General features: G+C 36.3%; 1 long non-coding RNA gene across 1 annotated transcript in view; it reads right to left on the bottom strand.

Annotated features, from left to right (window-relative positions):
* Positions 1-5,059, bottom strand: part of LOC138372245 (uncharacterized) — a 279,208-nt gene extending 274,149 nt beyond the window's left edge. The window contains exon 1 of the long non-coding RNA XR_011230769.1: positions 4,954-5,059. This is a non-coding gene — a long non-coding RNA (uncharacterized lncRNA). The remainder of the gene's footprint in view (positions 1-4,953) is intronic.
* Positions 5,060-5,701: the final 642 nt, after the last annotated feature.

The raw sequence follows: 5,701 nt of genomic DNA, 5'->3' as shown, positions 1-5,701 counted from the left end.
TCTCTGGCTCTCTATTTCTCTGGCTCTGTAGCGCTCTCTCTCTGGCTCTCGCTCTCTCTCTCTGGCTCTGGGTCTCTCTCTCTGGCTCTCATATTTCATTTGATTTAAAAATGTCTGAGATTTTTTACTTAATCTAAGTTATATTGCATGGTGCTAATATGAATATTATACATGACTGTTTTTTTCCTTTCTCTTTCTCCCTTTCTTTCTTTCTCTTTCTTTCCTTCTCTCTCTTTTCTTTCTCTTTCTACATGAATATTATACTTGACTGTGTTTACATTCACTTGTAGATTTTTATTTTTAGTTAATTAGTCCTAAACTTTTGATTAATAGATTTTTATTATTAGTCATAGAAAAACTATAGTGTTATATGTATACTCGGAAAATTTTACTTGTTTTAGTTTTAAGTAACAATAACTGCTTGTAACGTCAGACTGATCTCAGCATGACATGAATCACAGGCTGCTTGATCACAAAATCTATTGTGTTCACATATTGCATATATAGATTTTTATAGATTTTTAAATTTTTACTTTTATATTCTGTTATAGATATAGTCTATATATTTCGAGCTATTACATATATTTTGTTGTATTACTCATTCTTAATTAAATAAATATAATATTTTAATTCTCTTTTTGTACCCTATTTATTTGTAATTTACACATACATATATAGGATGTCCATTTCTTTCTCAGATATGTCTTCTTTCTTTCTCTCCCTTTCTATTTCAGATATGAATTAAAAAATTATTATACCCTAATTTACCCTAAACGTTTTAATGTAGGTAATTAAAAGATTATAAAAAAGTTTTTAGAAATGTTATTATTTACTTTCTAAGGTTGTATATAAAAGTTCTCAAAAAACCTTTTCTAAACGTAATTATAAACGTGCTGAAAACAATGAAATGTCGTTTTTAGGATGTTTTAAAAACATGAAAATGTTTGCTGGGCCCAGCAAACACAGAACGTTTGTGGACGTTTTTAAATGGTGCCACAAAGGTAATACTGAAACTTTTGACATAAATACGTATATCTGACGTTCTTAAAACCAAAGGATATAACTAAAAACATATATTCTTGAGACACAGTTTTTTAAGATTTATGTAAAAATTTAAAAATAATAGTGAATGCTTGGTATTATAATGTTTTCATGCTTTATATTTAAGAATAAATCATTTTCAGTCAACATTTAGTTTTTTTTGTTTATTTTCTGTAAAGCTATCCAATTTACGTTCTTATAACATAAATATAACATTTATATGACGTCAGTATAACGTTATTTACACGACATCATTACGTTATTATGATGTTATATTAACGTATAATTCCTGTATGAAAACCAGAATATATATTGAACTTTATGTTTTAAACCTTGTAAAGTTATCATAAAACTTGGAATAAGACGGTAAGCATGCTATTATGAAAATATACAAACAAATCAACAAAAACATTTTAACATAAAAAACATAAACATAACATAAATTAATTGCATGCATGGGAGTTAACTGGAACTCTGTAATATTGCATACATGAACCTTAAGGTACAAACCCAGTGTATTTACTCATGCAGTTCTTTCCTAAATCTAAATTTTTCCAATTTTTACACTTTGTTTCGAGTTCTGTCTTGTGTTGCTACTTTTAAACCCATTAATGTCCCCTTTGTTATGTCATTCATCCCATTGTGCACCTCTACCATATGTCACTCCTAATTCTTTGCTTTTCTAGAGAATGTAATATAAGCCTTGACAATCTTTCTTCATATGACAGGTTAACAGGTAGAACAAAGATTACCATTTATATATGGATAACTATTATAAGTCGGTTTGAATGAGTGAATTGCTGCTTGAAGATAGGTATATACACGTGTGGTACTATCAGATTGCATCGTGGTGAGCCTAAAACCCTTCAGATCCAAGCAAAGGGTAAATGCCAGCAGATACAATTGCGAACACATTGATACCAAAATGAAAGACATATGACGAGAATTGAGGTAACCAAAGTGAAAAGAGTGTTCACATTACATTGCACTAGAGTGCTCCCGGGTTACTTTCTCTGTTTTGTGCGGATGGTACGCCGTGCTTTTGGAGTTTATATGCATTTAAACCTGTAGATAATTCTATTGCGAACACATTGATACCAAAATGAAAGACCTAGGATGACAATTGAGGTGACCAAAATGAAAAGAGTGTATAATTTTATCGCTCTTGTGCGCTCCCTGGTAACACACTCTCGCTTTCTTTGTTTGTTGCGGATGGTAAGCCGGGCTTTTGGAGTTTATATGCCTTTAGTCCTGTAGAGAATTCTATTGCGAACACATTGATGCCAAATTGAAAAACCTAGGATGAGAATTGAGGTAACAAAGTTGAAAAGGGTATACACTTTTCAGTATTACCACGCTCTCTAATGTAATGAGAGTTGCCTGAGGGTGGCTCAGCTTTCTTTTTCTGGTACCCTTGGCCTACATTCATCTTGTCGGCGGGTGGAGCGCGCTGCTGTCTTTGACATTATATGCACATAGTTCTGTTGGGAATTCTATTGCGAACGCATTGATACCAAAATGAAAGACATAGGACGAGAATTAAGGTGAGAAAGTTGAAAAGAGTATACACTTTTCAGTATTTCCGCACACTACCAGGGAATGTCAAAAAAAAAATGGAGAGAGTGGAGGGGTAACTTGCCCAAAACGCGAAAGTGTTTGGGGAGATTAACTTTCGTTCAATACTATTATGCAAAAGGAGCCACACATCTATGGTTCATCCAATAAAATCGGCAGACTTCTAGATGTTACTACTGCTCGGCTTAGACTCGGTTACAAGTATTTCTGGGAATTCTCATTATCTGCCGATGTAGACCTGACCAAATGTTAACTGTCAACAAAATTATTTCCACACCCCTCCGTCACTATGTGATAGTGAATTCACAGACAATTCTATAACCAATGTACCAACGATGTGTCAATATTTCATTCAAAATGATCTGGTACCAGAAATTTTAGCCAAATATCCCCAGTTTGCTAACTGTAAGTAGTAACTAAGTGATTGTAACCTATCCACCGCTGCCCACTGGATGGGGAGCGGTGTGCAGGACAAACATATCAATTGTGACACTAGCTCTCCACATATGTCAGTTGCTTAATTTAGAACCTGTACTTGTGATCGATCTCGAACCCATTGTTGATGTGACGACTTATACTGAATTTTGTAACTAGCTCATCAAGATTGTAACTTGCTTAGCTAAATGAATTGGGGTTCAGTCCCTGAGCCCATTATGTGCCTCTGCAACCCTTTCCACTACCGCCCACAAGATGGGTATGGGGTGCATAATAAATGAACTAAACTAACTTTAAGGCATCCTGAAAGAAAGCTTGGAGGGCTTGAAAAATTGCAGAACGAAGCCTTGAGGATAATCCTTGGGTGCCCTCGTACCACAAAGATACTTAATATGAGAAAGGAACTTAATATTCCGAGCGTTGTTTATCGTGTTACTGAAAATAACTGTCAAATTGGTATAAAAATGCTTAGGCTAGCTCATCCTAACCCTTGCACAGAAGCCCTCCAGAATTTCTTTATTGAATGTAAACATTGTTTCAAATAGATAAATAAAATTGGAACTGAACTCAGAAAGTATCAGATTTATAATTTGTACCAAGAGAGACAACAATAGCACTTTCCTGCACTGTAGGAAATTACACCCTTTTCAATTTTAATCCCTCCCTTTCCATCAAAGGAGCAAATTAGAGATCAGTCCCAGCTTTGTTTTGAGGCAAAGCTCAACGTCTTAAGCCATATTGATGCTCTGTCCACAGAGCATTCTCTCTCTCAAATCATATACACTGAAGGTTTCCTAGAGCGCCCAACGGGTGCAGCTGGAAGTGCAGTTGTCCTGGCAATAGGATATGACTTATATTTTGAGTGGGGAGTCCGTATAAACAACTGGGCCTCTACCCTTCAGACTGAACTATTTGCCTTGCTCCTTGCTCTGAAATGTGTACAAGTATCCAAACTTCATACATTAATTGTAAGTGACTCTTTATCATCCTTAATTGCTCTCAACTCTTTAAGACATAACTGTAACATGCTTGTGTCTGAAGCTAGACACAAATACAATAACAACTTGAGGAACCTTATCATAAACAATAATCTCAACAAAAATCACATAGTTCTCATTGGTGATTTCAATATTGACCTAGAGCTACAAAATAACCCTCAAGTAGACTATTTCCTCAACAGCATGAATTCCTGTATGCTCATCCCCGCAATCACCAGGCCCACCCGAGTCACTCAAACATCTGCGACTACCCTGGATCACTGATGGACCAACATAACAGCTCCTCTTACATCAAGTATAATCACTGACAGAACAACTGACCACTATCCTACCTTCCTTGTAGCGAACATGTCCTTAACACCACCAGGTAACAAGAAAATTACCTTTAGGTTACAATGTGAAGCGGCAATAGGCAATCTCACAAATGCTCTCCACAATGTAAACTGGGAATCTAAATTTATCAATACACAGGATAATAATTCGTTAACTAGCCTCTTTCCAAAATTTAAAGCCTTTACAATACTTATTGTCCTCTCCTCACCAAGCAAGTAACTGGCAAAAAGGTTAAATAATCCCTGGCTCACTAATGGCATACTTAAAGCAATCGACAAGAAACATGAATATGAAAAAAAAACTTAGGATTGGCCTAGTTGGAAAAGAAGTAGTTAAGAGGTACTCATCAGTGCTTACCAGTATAATAAGAGCAAAGCGTTCCTATTACGAGAATAGATTCAAAGAAGCAAAAGGCAACATAAAAAGCACATGGAGAACCATCTCTACCATCCTAGGAGCTAAACAACATTTACATAATAAGATAAAAATCTCCAAGGATGGTTATACACCTGCAACAGATCTTGAAACAACAACTGAATTTAATAGCTTCTTTTCATCGTTTGGTGCTCACCTTGCCCGAAAAATCCCAGAGACTCAGACATATGTTACCACATATCTTTCACGCAGCTATCCAAACTCTCTTCTCCTCTCTCCGGTCAGCCCTACAGATGTTGTGTCCATCATTCACTCGCTAAAAACCAAAGCTGGGAACATTAGTGAAATACCATCGATGGTACACAGGCGTGCCTCCCATGCCCTTGCACCATCCATAGCACTGCTGTTCAACAAATCCCTAGAGTGTCATACCTTCCCTGATATCCTTAAAAAAGCAAGAGTAACGCCAGTTCATAAAGGAGGTAACACGGCAGACATAAATAATTACAGACCCATATCGAATCTACCTATATTATCAAAAATATTTTTTTTTTTTTTTTACAAACAGCTCTACTCCAATCTTGTAAAATTCAATAGACTAAGTCCCTGTCAGTTTGGCTTTCGCTCCCAAAAGAGTACCAATGATGCTATTGTTAGTCTGCTTGACTTAATTTTTATCAATATTTATCAGTCTCCGTGGTGTAGTGGTAAGACACTCGCCTGGCGTTCCGCGAGCGCTATGTCATGGGTTCGTATCCTGGCCGGGGAGGATTTACTGGGCGCAATTCCTTAACTGTAGCCTCTGTTTAACGCAACAGTAAAATGTGTACTTGGATGAAAAAACGATTCTTCGCGGCAGGGGATCGTATTCCAGGGACCATAGGATTAAGGACTTGCCCGAAACGCTACGCGTACTAGTGGCTGTACAAGAATGTAACATACTC

This window comes from Procambarus clarkii, chromosome 38 (genome assembly GCF_040958095.1).
Source record: "Procambarus clarkii isolate CNS0578487 chromosome 38, FALCON_Pclarkii_2.0, whole genome shotgun sequence".
Lineage (NCBI taxonomy): Eukaryota > Metazoa > Arthropoda > Malacostraca > Decapoda > Cambaridae > Procambarus > Procambarus clarkii.
Note: the sequence above shows the minus strand (reverse complement) of the source record. Positions and strands in the feature narration are given on the sequence as shown.